Source organism: Sinohyriopsis cumingii, chromosome 4, assembly GCF_028554795.1.
Source record: "Sinohyriopsis cumingii isolate HCF-2022 chromosome 4, ASM2855479v2, whole genome shotgun sequence".
NCBI lineage: Eukaryota > Metazoa > Mollusca > Bivalvia > Unionida > Unionidae > Sinohyriopsis > Sinohyriopsis cumingii.
This window is the reverse complement of record NC_142964.1, coordinates 16249133-16267634: the sequence shown is the minus strand read 5'-3', so window position 1 is coordinate 16267634 and position 18502 is coordinate 16249133. Positions and strand designations below refer to the sequence as shown.

At 33.2% G+C, this 18502-nt stretch overlaps 1 long non-coding RNA gene across 1 annotated transcript in view; it reads right to left on the bottom strand.

Annotated features, from left to right (window-relative positions):
- Positions 1–2873: 2873 nt before the first annotated feature.
- The window catches only part of LOC149800682 (uncharacterized), a 22164-nt gene continuing 6535 nt past the window's right edge, over positions 2874–18502 (bottom strand). The window contains exon 2 of the long non-coding RNA XR_016420557.1: positions 2874–8014. This is a non-coding gene — a long non-coding RNA (uncharacterized LOC149800682). The remainder of the gene's footprint in view (positions 8015–18502) is intronic.

Below are 18502 nucleotides of genomic sequence, written 5' to 3'. Positions count from 1 at the left end.
TCTAGTACAGGAAGAGATATATTTTTTGTAATATTTGAAATGTATCTTGTCTTGTATTTGATTTGTTTTCCAGATCTTTGGTTTATTTAACATTTGGTTAACTAGTGAACTTGTGTGGTCTGTCCAGATTATAGTAAGGGTAGAGCAGAGCAAATCCATCACCTCTGAAGATTCAATTCTTAGATTCTACGTGAAATCTGGTTGATTAGGTAAAGAAAGCAGGTCAATTACGAATAATTCATGCCATATACGAATGAGTTATCCCTCGTAAACATTATATAATTGTAATAAATTTGGCAAGAAAACAGGAAACAATTTATTTGTGACTTGGCTAAGGGCGGGAAAGGGGCTTTCAATGCAACAAATGAGTTTTAGTTTTTGTTCTCCTGTACAAAATATTTTTATTGGGACGATTACAGTGACTACATTTAGAAACGGAAGCCTATATATATATATATATATATATATATATATATATATATATATATATATATATATATATATATATATATATATATATATATATATATGTATATATATATATGTATATATATATATATATATATATATATATATATATATATATATATATATATATATATATATATATATATATATATATATATATATATATATATACGGGGTGACGGTGTGTGAGAGAGAGAGAGAGAGAGAGAGACAGACAGAGACAGAGAGTTCTTGTTATTTTGTGTTTAACGCCATTTCTCAGAGCAAACTAGAATATTTATGTAGAATATGTATGGTTGCCAGTATAGTTGGTGGAGGTAGAAATAGGAAAACCACGATAAGAAGCATCGAACCATGGGAAGCTACTGAGGGCTTTTAACACATATCCACATTGGCTGAGCGTGAGATTGGAACCCAAACTGACAGAGGTGAACAGAAAGTAATCGATAAAAGGGAAGAGAGATTTATATTTTCACCACTGTAGCTAAAGTAAACTATATTGGCTAACTCTGTGAGCTTTTCTTGTCTAATACGCCGTTCCTGGTATGTGTAGTTTAGATATGTAAGTAGGTTTATACAAAATAAACACTGTACGGATCTGTTAGCGGGTTTAGAAATCTTTAACACTAATTGTTACACAGTTTCCTTTCTTTTTGCATCCTGATGATATACGTACGTTGAGTTTGCCCTTGACTCAAAATAGGAATAGTTCCAATAATCACCTACACGGGCACGACCTGTCTACAGGCTGGGCCCGACGGAACTACGGTAGTCTGGAACGAAAATATGATTTGGGAGACGGGGTTTAAGGAGTATGCAACAATCGGCCTGGCACGACGTGGAAAAGATGTATTTCAAATAATATGGAATCAAATCTGCTCTTTTATCGTACTGGTTTTAAAACTAATAATAATAATAATAATAATAATAATAATAATAATAATAATAATAATAATAATAACTTTTCTGGGTCCAATATATCTGGTTCAGTGTCAAGCAACTTTACATCTCGTTCTGAAATGATAGAATATGGATACTCTAAATGCATTGTATATGTACAATTATTTTTATATAGTGTCTTACAAAAAAACCACACACGGAATCATAAAATGTACATATACACATGTGAATTATATATTGTTAGGAATCAATGATCACAAAATAAGTAACAGGAAAGAAGCAATGCCAACAAGTTTGTGAAAGTCGATAAATTATTTATTTCTAAGTTAGAAAGTTAACATTTAATGCAACTTTATGGTATTGCGAATTAAATCCCAAATAATCCTATTGTTCTATCCCAAAAGTTGTGAATGTTGTCAAATGAATTATAATAATCTTGACTGTACTGATGTACCAATTGTCCTGAATAGGTTGATGTACCAACATTCTCAGTGTATCAATGTGATATAATCCATAACGTTTTTGAATGAAATCACAATAATCCAAAAATAGTGTCTTTGTCCAAAACGTAAATGAGCACTTTGCAATTTCAACGAATACTGTCTTTAAATAAGAGATTCATCTCATCTCAAATTATATCTGAATACGAATGGAAAAAGTTCTACAAACTCATCTTATGAAAGAAATGAAATATTGCTGTGTTGTTTTTTTTTACTTCAACCTCATATAAGAGAAACTAATGACATACAAAATTGACCAGACTATGGGCAAACGGCTCTTTTCCAGAACATTCAAAGTTTATAAACATGGCTAGACCTTGAACTCAAATATCAGTTAACAGCTTTGACTAAAACGAGAAAAGTCAGACTGATCGGCAAACTAGTTTTCATATTTTTCCTTTCCATTATGCCATGCAACACTTGATTGTGCGTGCCTGCAAAGGTTGTACCTGCAGCAACAAAAACTCGTTCGTGCTGAGCCAGAAACAAATAAATAGTAACTGCCTTACATTTCAGACATGGAACTTAATTGTTGATAAACAAATATAACCAAACGCAATTGGCGAGTCTCTGATTTTTTTTCCCTTACATCATTGACAACAACTATAAACTCGCTGTGATATATTGCTAAATCGGACTTGCATTATTTTTTCAGATAAGGTCAAATATTTTACAAAATGACAAAAATATAATTTGCTGCTCAGATTAGGTCAACCCAATCATACCGCTTTTTTAAGTTACCTAAAGCCTATCAAAGTGAGGTGAATTTACGAAAAAGGAGAGGTGGGTGGGTGGGGTGAGTGTGCTGGACCGAAGAGTGAGCTTAATCTTCTAAATATCGATTCTGGAATACGTGCGTTATATAATAAAAAGAAATTTTTCTTGTCCTACGTTAATACCGAATATATTTCATCGTGTGGTAACAAAAAAGATTTTCGGTTTAAATATCAAGCGTTTAAGAACTGCCATGATTCAATGGTCATAAACCAAGTAACCGAAACAAGCAAAAGTTAATAAACAATTTAATTATCGAAGATATAAATAAAAATTTCATAGGAGCTTACAGTAATGTGAATTGAATCCAAATAATCCTGTAAAGTTATATTAACATATAAAAGAATGTAGTGTTCCGTATAAATTTCTGAGACCCAAATGTACTGGTCCGCCAACAGTTACGACGTGTCAGATTGGTGTTGTCCAGAGCTCCGTTGAATAATTCACAATAGTCCCAGAATGAAGTTATGGTTAAATGAGCACTTTTATTTCCACCGAATAATCCAAGCAAATGTTTTCTTTTATATACCGTCTAAAAACAAGATAAAATAACGCATGCAGACTTGATGTAACAACAAGAACACAACAAAATAACAATGCAAAAATTGTCTAGTCCTAGGAACTTATAAACAGTCGAAAAGGTAAAACACGGATATTGTCACTACTTGTTACGAATCTCAACATCGTACAAGAACTCACATGATTAAACCCATTGAATGTGAATTAACTTAATTTTTCTAAGAACCGATATATCTAGCGAGAAACATTTCAAAATTTGTCAACATATTTGCTAGTAAATTTATTAAAGGCTGAGGTATCTCTTTGTGTATTTTCGGTATCGGTTCTGCATAATGCTTTACGTTCTTACTACTTATTATATCATATTAGGTCCTATACAATAAACCCAATTCGATTTTGGTCAGATGAGATGACAAAAAGCGTATTTGTATCATTCCTTAAATGAATATGTAATGCAGGTCATGCAAAATAATACATGTATTTTTCGGTGATCCTTAAAGCTCCCTTTGTAAACGAATAGTACAGTGTTTTGAAAAGTAATGTATGGGGCTGAGGTGTATATATTTTATCATGATTTGGGTTAAAATGCGATTTAGATAATTATGATTTAAGGTAAGATACCACTTCCTAAGAAGCCAAGCTGATACGGATGCTTGAGTCAATGGCATCTGCGCCAGTCTGCGAAACTCAGCGACAACTAAAATTCGTGACTTTCTTAACACAGATAAAAGCTAGCTAGAGAACCTTGGCAGCGAAGTAAAACGAAAAGATGATTTATGATAAAACAATGAGTGATATAATAGGGGTGTTATGATAGTTATTCAAACTCATTAGAGAGATAACTTAAAATAAATATTAGGTCGCTTTGCGTTAGGCTTATTTGTTAATTTATTGAGGACAGGGAAAACCGTGAAAACAATTATCACAATACAGGGTACGGAGAGAATTGGGACCAATAATAGCAATTAAAATTAAGAGAGAAACTGAAATAGAAACAGATAGAGAATTTTACACGAGTGATTACGACCCTTGGCGAGCAGGATATTTAAATGATTAGTCAATTGTCATGAATTTCATAATAAATGGAATTCTATTTATCACATTCGTAAAATACTGATTTATGTCATTAGCAAAACGCAGAATAGTCAAGTAAAATGACTTTGAATTGAACTTCGATGCCTATCTATTTTTGCCTTTCCATCGCTTGATGTTAACAAAGTAATTTGTGATGTCATGGTGCATTCATTTTTGCATGTGTTACACACATAACGAATCTCCACTACGTCACTGTTTAATATCGAATGTATTATGTCACGACCCTGTGGTCTTAAACTACGTAAATATTAAATATTTTTAGAACTTCGTATCCCGGATAATCCTCCAGTTTATGGTCGTATACTAAGTAACAGAAAGAAGCGAAGCCAACAAGTTTGTATGATTTAACAAATACATTAAATCACTAAGTTATGAAACGAAACCTTAGGACGAACTTACAGTTCTACGAACTAGATCCACAATAATCCAAAAATATTTAACTGCAACAACTTAATTTAAAGTATATCACCTATGTCATAAAGAACATTATGACATGCGTATGTCAATCGAAATGAAATAGTAATCATGTGATATTTCTTTACATGGCTCGATTACAAACGCAAACCGCATTAAGACTGTTTTGATCAAGCAAAATATTTCTACATCTCAAATTTATAAACACACGTTAAACAGATTTCCGAAAATAAAATTGTAAAGAAAAAAATTATTTTCCTCCTCAAAATCAATATAAGAAAACTAAATCTTAAATGCTTAATCCATGGTACATATACGTGAAGAGTAAATTCAAGTTTGCCTAAGAATATTTCCTGTAAAGTGTGTGTGATTAATCTAAATTCTCTATCTATTGATTAATATCAATAAATTGTGACAGGACAAATAAATTGAACTAAAGAATAATGAATCTAGAACATTGGTTTGTTTGGCGCCATTGAGGCACTCAGCAATTGTTGGTTCCACACACTTTCAAGACTGCCGTTTGTTCAGGTTCTCTGATTGTTGCTAAGATCAAAAGATTAAGAAAAACTATTCACATTTTTCTATACTCTTTATTAGGTTTATACGTTTGTATGTATCAATGGGGTAGGGGATAGGTCAGATGTCATTTACTGCCCATTATTCGAATCATAACTTGTATTGAAGGAGAAATAGAAATACACATGTTTACGAGAAATTCAGAGCAAAGTAAATAGAGAAACACAATGGTCCTAACCATTACACAATTCTATTAGGATCCTTTGTTAAATCTTTGGTACTGTGTGTGTGTGTATGTATGTATGTATGTATGTATGTATGTATTGTGTGTGTGTGTGTGCGCGTGTGCGTGCGTGCGTGCGTGCGCGTGTGTGTGTGTGTGTGTTCCGCGAAACAATGAAACATATCAAGCTGTCATCACTCAAATTTCTCAAAATGCATAATGTAACATGAGACACAATTTAATATGAAATACAATGTAATTTGAAAAAGATCGCTGTTTAAGAAAATATATGACCACGATTTATTAAAAACCCACGTTTCAATTTGTCAGTTTTTCTTAACTTTGGGTGGACAATGTGGGATATAAGGATGAGTTTGTATTAAATGTAGTCACTAATAGAATTGCTTGTTACTTGAGAGGCAGTACCTTTACAAAGAAAGCAAGACACTTTCAATCTAGCCTGATCCGGCTTGTTGGATACCTTTCTTGGAAGGAAAGGTGTGTGGCAGTTATGTCCCAACACAACAACAAAACGTGTCTTATACTGTTACAGTTTAAAATTAAATGAGCCAAAATGAGATTATATTCTTTCCAATAAATCAAACCAATACAGCCTCTTAAAATGGTTACATTTTTAGCTCTAGATTGGGGACATCAGTAAAAATAGGCACTAGGTATTGGATGACCTTTTCTTCAGATTGCATTTCTATTGCAGAAAAACTAACGAGTTTTTGATTCACCTAATGATTGTTTCTGGTACTGGAAAACTTTCAATTTGTTAAATTCTTTTTGCTTGAAAACATCAACATTAATTTACCATTTAAGAGCACAGTGTGTATCCTCTTGACAAAGTAGGACTTGAGTCATAGTAAGGCAGTATTGTGAATACCAAATACATGCTGGATATGGTGATATAATACATCATGGTCTATTGTGTGAATTGCCGCAGACATTAAGTCAGTCAAAGAGGATGATAACTGTAATCTTTCTACTATCCAAAGCAATGACAAGGTCATTTAGTATTCTCAGATGGAAAGTTTCAGTAATGGCCAGGGCGATATGCAGACCGTACGACTATTTGAATTCATATGACCAAACAAGTTGGAATAGAAAAACGTTTTCTACTATATTTTAAAATGAATGATTGGTTAGAAACAAGGCGGTAGTTCTTTAATTGTTAGGGTCTAGTGCCGGTTTCTTCAAAAGAAGTTTTACATGGCAGTTTGGAAACATGATGAGAATTGCTCTGATGGAAGAGAAGCATTGACAACATCGGATGCTGAAAGCAATATTGAATCTGAACACTCAGGCAGCATGGTGTCGTCCACTAGTGTGACACTTATACTGGGATCAAACTTTATGTACAGCAACTTCCAATATTCAAACAGTGTCTCATCCTCAAGTATTACAGTCTTGCAAGACTGTAAAGTCCCTGCATCATGCCAGTGTAATACATCTTCATGTTGATACTGCCTCCTTTTATTGTCAACTTGCAAGAAAAAAATCAAATACAGAGTCCTTGATGTTAGTAAGGCCATGCTTGATATACTGTCTTCTTTTTGTCTCGTGCAAGGTCTGTTTATACTTGCTATTGTTTTCCAAATGAACAGCTGAAGTTGTAAGGTTGTCTAACATGTTTACTTGTAAGAAACATTGACCAACTTAATTCTTTCCTTTCTGTACAAGCTGTTTTTCCTTTCTTCATATTATGGTATCTACTCTTTGCAATACATCTACCTGCAATATGCCATAATTTTCCTTCTCCTGGCCATGACACAAGTATGGAAGGTGCACGTGTAACTTGTGTGGTATTGAAAATGTCAGTAGTATTTTTGTCCAAAACAGTTTCACAAATTCTGTCAAAAATCTTTCCAAATGAAAAAAGGTATCATCATTTGGCACAGAATTTAAGAGATTTTCAAGAATTTGGATGCATTCCTGGGACAATGAAAACTGGTAAACTTCAGAATAATATTCAGTCCATGTCTCTGAATCTGGTTTTCTGACCTCTATATTACCACATACTATATTAAAGATACTTTGAATTTTTTGGTACAATATCTCAAAAATGTATTCAACTCTTGCAGTGGCTTTTCGAAGTTGCTTTTAATCTCATTTGCTCTGGTGTTATTGCATTATCTGGGATAAGTTGTTTCATTTTTGTATGGTCAACATGATGCTCTAAAATGTCAGAGTCAACTGTGATTAACCTATATTCTTGGTCACTACATTAAGCAGGCATGTCTTCCCCAATGGACAACATTTCATCAACTTCTAAAATTTCTCCATCAGAAAAGTCACAGAGTTATCAAAACTAGAACCTGTTTCATAATCAAAGTCAACACTGAGGTTCTCTAATAAAGAAACAGAATGTCTACAGCATTCTAAACTTGAATCAAACTGCACGAAACTTTTATTGTAGAATTCATACATGCAGGATCTATATGGTATCACATAGTTGGAATTGAAACTGATAACCCTTAGTCCTTTTTTAGTTTTGGTCCTCCCCATTGCCACACCTAACTGACCGGTTGCAAAAATATTTGCTGCATCAACTTCAACTCTGTGTAAGGTCAATCCTTGTGCCTTTTCAATGGTAATGCTGAAAGAGAGAATGAGTGGAATTTTATGCCATGTAGCTATACTCTTTAAATCAATGGTACTGTAAACGGTAAAATTGTCTCTTCCCCGTTGAACTAAATTATTTTCAAAATCAACTGTCACATAGTCTTCCTTCACTGACACATGCTTTCGCTGTAAACCATTTACTAGTGCTGAGCTTAAGTTTTTGACCAGCATAACTGGACAGCCAATTTTCAAGTGTAACTCTTTTGGAACACGCAGCTTATTGCTCCGATTATTGTCACCCTCGTCTATAGACTGATAACACTTTCATACGCCATTCATTTCCATACGTTTGCATTCATTGTATATTTTACAATCAAAGTTCCATCCACAAAGTTTTATTGGGTCATCTCCAAGGTGGGGGGGGGAGGTCTCTACAGCCTCAATATCAAGTTTTTGGTATCTTCAGGGATTTCTCCGTTTGAAACATCATTGACAGCCTTTATGAAACCTAATTCGTCTTGTCTTATGACCTCATCAAGGACAATTTTATTCTCAAATACCACTGCAAAAATGGTTGACTTGAAACAATATTCACCTGAATCACATGTCAATGGGTCAGGTACAGGCGGACACTGAAAAAAGTCCCCCTTGCAATAACGTGTATGCCTCCAAAATATAAATCTGAATGTTTAATCATTCTACATACAAGTTCAATGTGTTCAAAACGTTTCATCAATTATCAAACAGTCTGCCTTCGAAATATTTTGCTTATATGATTGAAAATGTTCACCAGTGAGGAGTTTTATACGTAGTTCATCACTGTCATATCTACCATCATCAATCCCAGACCAGGAATGTACTGTGCATCCTTTCACATTCAGTGCTGCTATGCCTGTTGTGCCTGTTACACTGACATTTTTACCTGCTGCAGAGAATTTCTTTTGTATTCCCTAAATCACAAAATAGCAAATAATTTTAATTTATTCATTTTACATTCAATACACACATACAGTGCTTAAACAAGTGAAGTTTACCAAAATAAAATAGCTTTCATTTACAAAGAGTAAATTGTTACATAACCAAATCCAATCACCTACCTCACATGGTTGGTTAATTCCTATTAGCTCTACAGGTCATAACACGTATACATCTTTAATAAAATATTGTGTATGGATATGTAAACTAGTGACATATAATTACACAAGAATTAACCAAGTTAATCCTTTTGTTTTCTTGACAGTGTAAACCCTATACGAGATTCAATTTTGTGTTTGGGTATGCAAATTAGTGACAATAACTACACAAGAACTGAGTTAATCCTTGAGTTTTCTTGACAGTGTAAATCCTATATGAGATTGAATTGTGTGTTTGGGTACGCAAAGTAGTGACAAATAATTCCACAAGAGTTAAACAAGTTAATCCTTTTGTTTCCTTGACAGTGTAATCCTATATGACATTTAATTTTGTATTTGGGTATGCACATTAGTGACAAATAACTACACAAGAACTAACTATATAAGACTGGTAGTATTTAACATAAAGAGAAATGCTTACAAAGCAATCTTTAACATTTTGTAGATAACGTCAGTTTAAATTCGGATAACTGCTTAACTATTAATTAAACAAGTCTACGATTTAAAAAAAAATCTTCACGCACAACCAGTCATCTATTCAGAAAGCGCTAAGAAAAAATTAAATGTAATTAACATGTCAAGAAATGTTGTTAAATATTTTCCCGGCAAAGGTCACATAGTCTTGAGCACATATAAGGATCGGAACAGCGAAACGACTTAACGGAAAATACCATGGATATTGTGATCGGATATTTACCGTGTTAAGCCTAGATGTAGCGATTGAAAGCGATGTTTGAAAAGACTCATCCATTGAAAGAACCAATAACTAAAGCAATCACGATCAAATCGCATTCACTCCGAAGTTGACCGGAAGTTGATCTTTGGAATGGTCGCCTGTGTGTGGAGGACATGAAGCAACGGATAAACTTTTCGCAAGATTGGCCCTTCAGAATCAGTAAAGTTGCTTAAATGGTAATGGATGAAAGGCGTGGAGTGTCTTCTTTACAGTGGTGTACGTTCTGAGTGACTGAATGCGCAGATAGTATCGGAAAATTAGATCGGAGTCATCGAGGGGTCAGATTGTGACCTGCGAGAGTTAGTTACCTTGTGTTAATTGGTGTATGTGTGTACACATGATTAGTTTATCCCGGAATCAAGAGCATGTGATCGTAGCGATATGACTTAAAAATTGTTAAATTTACATTAAAAGTCCAAAACACACATACATACACACTTATTTCATTATTTACAACTAAAAGTACATTAGATTTTTTTTATAGCAACATAGAAAATGAAAGTATTGCGGTTTACTATGTTATTCAGTAGAACGAAGAAAGAGGGAAAAAATCCCGTTTTGGGAATGGAACCCAATACATCTATGTGTGTAGGCGTACATTACACCTTTACACCACGAAATCATTTACGATGTATGTTATACGATCGACACAATCAATGGTTTATTGTACTCTGTAGCAGCCACTATAATTTTTTTCTTCTGTTTCTGATGCTGTTCAAGATATCAACGATATGGTTTTGACTTCGGTACAAATCTATATAAATACTCTTTCAAAATTTGTTTCCTCACTAACCATTCCAGTTTTAACTATAGTGATTTTGAGCCAGCTCCCAGAGAATTAAGGCACTAGTTACCGGACTAGCATTACTTCTCATGAAGTATTTCTGATTCTTGCAGAAACAAATCGGATACAAAAATGGAGTGTCTGTATGGTCATACAACAAATAACTTAAATAAATAAACTCACCCAAATTAAAAACTGAACAAAACAATAAGACTGATCCCAATCCCAAAATAGGAATTAATTATTTTCAAGTAAACATCATTGATATAAAAAATCTAATACGCAATATAAAGCCAGGATGTATGTCAGTTTTGTATCTAAAACACTCAAAGCTGTGAACAAGTTTATGAATTTCCAAGTGGAAATAATAATGTCCTAGACTTAGATTTAAGTAAACATGTTTACCAAAAATAATAATGATCTGACAATTCAATCTATAATAATAGTAGCTATGTGTTAACGTGGTCTGCATGAGTGAAAAGCTCATAATTTTAAGAGGTTTCAACTCATGTATTAAAGATAAGTTCTTCAAAGTGTCATGCCCTTTCATGACTGCTGAGATCGTATAATTTAAATAAATAAATTGCAGTCAACAGCATTTTTTATTTTTTCTGCATTTTACACCACACGCGCTTCCGCCGATGACGCCATTAATGCTATAAATATGAAAAATACAAAGTTTGCCTAAATAATTTGCACAAAGATACTTTTAAAATAAAGAAAATAAATAAATTTCGGACTTTTTTTAAGGCTATTACAAAGCTCTAGAGTTCCTAGTCCTTTTCGTATAGGTGACGCCCAACTATGCCCAATCCCATTGTATGATATTGTGACATTACAATATGTTTGAAACAAAACAATATCAACCACATAGCTGAAACGAAATAAAACAAAACTATTGACGTTCGAGTATATTCCTTTACCTATTAATGACAGGGTCTGGGCCTGGCTAAGGCTTCATCAAAATATATGTGAGAATTAGAAAGCGAAAGTCTGAATAAGGAAAAACTTGCCAATGACTTGCACTGTTTCTGGCAACATCTTGGATCTTGGATCTTGGTTAGAAACGTATACTCTGGTAATAGATAACTGTTTGTGCCCTTCTTGGTCATTAGACCATATTGTTTGGACATAAGTAATCCAATTATACACACACGCACATAATGTGTTTCCATGTTTCGTTCTGTGAATTTTCTTCCAATCGCGTCATAGAAACTTTAGAATATACCGAATTAAAAATTCCCAGCAAATAACTCATGTAATAAAGTGGAGAACAGACTTTAAGTACACATTATTAACAGCAGCATCAATCATAGTGCTACGAATAAAGTGAAGGATGCCCATTTGTAATGGAGAATTTCGATCTTAACGTTTTCTCTCGAAGCTTAACTCATTGTTTAACACGATCTCGTTGGTTCAGATCGTCTGGTAGCTTTCGATAGATTATTTTGAAATTTGGAAAATAATACAGTTTTCACCTCAAGATGCGCATAACAACAACGAAAAAAGCATTCTTTTAGGTGTTTTGTTAGAGTTATTTCCCTTTCGTTTTATATCTTTATCCAAAGTAAGATGCAGTGTCATGCGCATCTAGTCCTAAAATTTATCAAGTAATTTGTGGTATTGGGTTGCTTTCAAACTCAGTACATATTATAGTAATTATCTAACAATTCACATACAGACAAATCGTTGTGCTTCCGTGACTTTGTTAGAAATGTAGCTCTTTTTGACCTGCGATGTACAACAAAATTTTGTGAATGAATCTGCTTTTTCAGTTATTATTTTAGTGTTATGAAATTTTGTTCATATTATGGTCATCATCAGAAAATATGTACATGCATGTAGCGGTCCCAACATTGGTCTACAACAAACATTGTATGTTAGAAAGAATATCTCGTTCACTCAAATGAATGACGGTGATATTTTCTATAACCACTTAAAGAATTTCTTCATATACATGTATTGATGAACTTCTATAACCACTGAAAGGTAGATGTTCTGTAACTCTTTTCAATTAAATCTTACACTTCTTAAAAAAATATTCACTCTATCTTTGCTTTCTGTTTGTTTTGTGTTTTTTCAGACTCATTTTGCTGTTATCTATTACTACGTAGTGTTGATTCAAATTGAATCAGTCATTTACATTAACTTTATATCTAGTCCTGCCCAATTTTGAGGTATCTATTTCCTATTTTCCCTGTCTACTCTCTTAAATGAACGATTTGTAGTACTTTGCCAAATACACTGTAGCTAACAGCATAAGATTAGTTGCATTTCGGTATCGGGTCAATATTTCCGTCTGTTCGGCTTTCAGCTTACTCCCGGAGTTCCCAACTCTCTTTTCGCTATCACTACACGAAGCCAACGAGCTGTTACTGTATCCTACAGCAGTCCCTTTTCTCCGAGTTTTCGAAAGCATTTATAAAAGTGAGGAATAGGTTACTAGCATGAACATAAAGGAACACTAAAGTAGAAACAATCGTTCATTTAATTCAGGATGACAAAGCGAGGACATGTGATTCTATCAGTTCCAGAAAGGTCACATGCACAATATATTCCAGCCATTTAATTCAAATGCAACTAGTTCCAGAAAATACAAAATAACTTATGCTGATATTTATATTGAATGTCCAGGTCAGGTAAGTACATGACTTGATGCATCGGAACCTTTAGGCAATAAGCTCGATTACACACAGATACAGAACAATTAGGCAAGCTCGATTACACACAGATACAGAACAATTAGGCAAGCTCGATTACACACAGATACAGAACAATTAGGCAAGCTCGATTACACACAGATACAGAACAATTAGGCAAGCTCGATTACACACAGATACAGAACAATTAGGTCAGTACGAAAGGAACGTTTTATTAGTGTATAGACACCTTCTTTAATTAACTACGGGCCAGTTCTGTCACTGGTAGAGTTCACAGTAGTTGCACACAGGCAATTTTAAAAATTACCACATAATCACCTACCTTTCTGGTCATATCCGCAAGTGAACTTACATACAGTGTCACTAATCCATGCAGGTTTATGATACTGAATTTACATATTTCGTGAGAAATTACATGGCCTTATTAAATGGTTCTATGTCGATCTAAGTGTTTCGGAATTTGTAAAGACGTCTGAACATAAAAACATAACTTCACCAAAAAGCACCTTAAATAATTAATATTATCGCATAGGTACATTTGATGTGAATTTTCTTATGTAACGCGGCTTATACTCATTCCGTCAATAAATATGTACATTTGATGTGAATTTTCTTATGTAACGTGGCTTATATTCATTCCGTCAATAAATATGTACATTTGATGTGAATTTTCTTATGTAACGCGGCTTATACTCATTCCGTCAATAAATATGTACATTTGATGTGAATTTTCTTATGTAACGTGGCTTATATTCATTCCGTCAATAAATATGTACATTTGATGTGAATTTTCTTATGTAACGCGGCTTATATTCAGTCCGTCAATAAATATGTGGTCAACCTGTCTTTGTTATTGTAAAATAGTCTTTGTCACTTCCACTCTTTGTATCATTTGTCTGATATTTGTTGAAGGAGTTTATATTTTTGTTACTTTTAACTTTTTTTTTGATGTTTTTTTCACAAGATTTTAACAACATAATGTAGCATCTATTTCATCTTGAGGTTACCCTCTCCAGTAGAACTCACACCGAACCCAAATGCTAATTACATGTTATCTTGCCGATCGTTGTTTTATAATAAGAATATATATATATATATATATATATATATATATATATATATATATATATATATATATATATATAGTCATTTTATTTTTTAAAATCTGAAAATGAAAATTACATGTTAATGTGTCTAACCTGTACCATTATCTAGCATCTATTTAACACTGAGGTTACGCTATCCAGTTGCTGGCACACCGAACACAAATGATAAGGACATGTTAAGGTGTCTTACCTGTGTCATCATCTATTTCTCATTGAGGTTACTCTTTCCAATCCACGTCACACCGAAAACAAATGATAGAGGCATATTAACGTGTCTAACCTATACTTTATGTAGCATCTATTTCACCTGATATTACCCACTCCAGTCGAAGACATAAATGAAAAGGACATGTTAATATGTATAACATTGTAACGTATTTGTTTCACCTTGAGGTTACCCTCTCCAGTCGAAGTTACATCGATCACAAACTATTACGACACGTGAATGTATATAACTTGTAGCACTATCTATTTTATAGTGAGGTTATCTTCCTTAGTCAAAATAACAACGGATACAAATAATAAAAACATGTTAATGTATATAATATGTACTATTATGTAGCATCTATTTCACAGAGATTAATCTATCCATTCGAAGTTACACCAAACACAAACACATCATTTGTGAAAATGATTAGAACGTGTTAACGTGTATAACATGTACCATTATGAAGCATCTATTTCATCCTGAGGTTACCCACTCGAGTGGAAGTCACACCGAACCCAAGTGATAATTACATGTTAATATATTTAACCTGTACCATTATCTACCACTTATTTCACACTGAGGTTACACACTCCAGTGGAGTCACACCGAACCCAAATGATAATTGCATGTTAATATATTTAACCTGTACCATTATCTACCACCTATTTCACACTGTGGTTACACACTCCAGTAGAGTCACACCGAACCCAAATGATAATTGCATGTTAATATGTTTAACCTGTACCATTATCTACCACCTATTTCACACTGAGGTTACACACTCCAGTGGAGTCACACCGAACCCAAATGATAATTGCATGTTAATATATTTAACCTGTACCATTATCTACCACCTATTTCACACTGAGGTTACACACTCCAGTGGAGTCACACCGAACCCAAATGATAATTACATGTTAATATATTTAACCTGTACTATTATCTTCCACCAATTTCACACTGAGGTTACTCTCTCCAGTCGAAGCCACACCAAAAGAAATGGTAATGTATCTAACCTGTACAGTTATGTAGCAACATCTTATCTTGCCGATCGTTGTTTGAGAATAAGATTATATATCCAGTCATTTTATTCCTTAAAATCTGAAAATAATGGTACAAGGAAAGTTCTTGAATAGGAGTGACTCTGGTTTAATGAACCTTCGGAATTCAGAAATATGAAATAATATGGAACAGAAACTTTCACATCTACAAACACAAGAAAGGATTAAATTAAACAACTAGTATATGAATAACGAGAACTTGGTTCCAGATGTTCCAACAAGAACAAATACAGTCTTTCATGACTTTGATATTGTAGATTCTAGACAAGAACAAATACAGTCTTTCATGACTTTGATATTGTAGATTCTAGACAAGAACAAATACAGTCTTTCATGACTTTGATATTGTAGATTCTAGACAAGAACAAATACAGTCTTTCATGACTTTGATATTGTAGATTCTAGATAAGAACAAATACAGTCTTTCATGACTTTGATATTGTAGATTCTAGGCCTCAGAATCAGAATCCCTACAAGATGAATCCTCTCAAGCACGAACATTTGAAAACATAAATTTAATATTTACTGGAGAATGATTTTGTAAACCAAGTAAATGTAGCATTCACCATGTATTACTGTGCTTTAATCATATACCGACCCGTAGGTATACTGAATATAGAAAAGTCAACAGTGTCACATAAAAGGATTCATGTCCAGTGCCAAGAATAGATGACGACATTGACAAAATCGGAAATGCAAAATATGTGATCAAATCTGACACTTTAAAGGGATTCTTGAGAATTTCACTCACTGAAAGAGAAAACGAAATTTTGGCATTTGCAAGTATAGATGAACTTTATCAGTATTAAGTGATGCCATTTAGTATGAAGGTTAACCATCAATATTCCAGCCTTTAATGAACATAATAACATCTGGTCTTGACAAGTGTGACGCATTCATTGATGACGTCATCACGTACAACGATACTTGGATAGATCACTTGCAAACCATACGGAAATTCTTTGATATACCTAGTGATGCAAATTTAACACTGACCTTTGGTAAAGGTGTTTTGACTTGCTTGTTTCACATTTTTAGGACATTTTGTGAGACACGGTCAAATCAAAACTGTAGAAGTTACGGTCATGGTGTATCTTTCAATTCCCAGTGCATGTTAGTAAAAAGCAGTTAATGAGATTTTTGGGTAAGACTAGATATATTTGGAACGTTTGCTCCAATATCTTCATAACTGCCAACTCCCTGACAAATTGTTTGAGTTATAATTCCAGGTTTCATTGGTCTGACAAGTGTCAATAATCTTTTGACAAATTTAGGGCCATACCTGAAAGTGCAACAGTTCTTTCATAGAAGTACCAGCATTATTATTTGTATATTTTACGTACTTGTCATAAATAAGACATGTCTTTATGTAATTGTCATAAATAAGACATGTCTTTATGCAATTGTCATACATAAGACATGTCTTTAATGTAATTGTCATTATTAGAATCTCTTATTTTATTTATATTTAGCTAACCTTATGTCACGTGTTTAGACTCGAATAAAAAGTAACACAAAAAAGAGTGAAAGCAACAAGCTTTAAAAAATATAATAATTTATTTCCCTAGAAAATTTTGTAAAAATGAACAAATATGAACTTACGGTTTTAAGAATCAAATCCAAAAATAATCCAAGAATAATCCACGAATAAAATTGTTGAAGTCCTAATAATAAAATGTTCTAATAATTTCAAGTTCGAGTCCCGATGAAGAATCCATGAGGAAGAAGATGACGTACGCTGTAATGTGTAGTGTTGAAGTCTACAGTTCCTTGTAGAAACAAGAAATAGCATTCCGGTTTTGAGAATCTGAATACATTTTTATAAGAGCTGTCTTTGCTCAGGAATTTCATATGAGCACAATTATTTTCCAGGAAAGAAGAGTTAATCCTTTTGAATCCAAGTAATTTGAAATACCTTCAAACAGCACAACATACAAGTTCCAGTGTAAGAGCCATACTAACACTCTGAGAATATCTCTCCAAAACAAATGTTATATCGTATTCTAAAACGCGAAAAAGGCGTCACGTGATCATGTTCCAGAACCTCGTCGAAATTACGTACTTGTTAAAAATCACGTACACCTAGTGTAGTCCTGACGAAAACCAATCATTTTACTCTAACAAATAAAATTAAAAAAGTTGTTTAAATCTTAAATCAGTAGTCCCATCATGACCTCGACAACAACTAATCATTTTAAAATAAAAATAGAACTTATTTACGTGGTCGCTACTAATGTTGAATCAAGGTCAGGATCTAGATCAACACCTGGTGTTTACCAAACGAACAGTCAATGTCAAACTATTTTCTGGAAAAATGTCATCTCCAGTGAATACATTTACATTACAATAGCATGTAATGAAAAATAAATAAAATTTAAAACTGACAAACAAACATTTAAATTGAAATAAATATATATCAAATTTGATATAATTAAATCAAATATACATAACACTAATATGTAAAATAAAGCTTTATTGTATAATACTTTCTGTTTCTTTATGAGGAGAAAATGAAAATGAATATCTATACTGTGTGCATAATTTTTGTCACTGATTGAGGGTAATGCTTACCTGACTTTTTTCATGAATCTATGAAGTAAACAAGATGTTAATTTCAATTTAAGTTCAGGACATGACTTTGTTTACAAATTGGTGGGTGTTTACGTAGAAAATTCTTATGTGTCTTATGTCCTGTAAATTTAGTATATATGTAATTTGGCAAACAATTATTCATTCCTAATTTATGACCAGCCTGATGAATGACTTATTGTTGTGTTCAATTATAGTTCGATAGGAATTACTTATTTAAATTGCAAAATGCTCATTGATGTTTT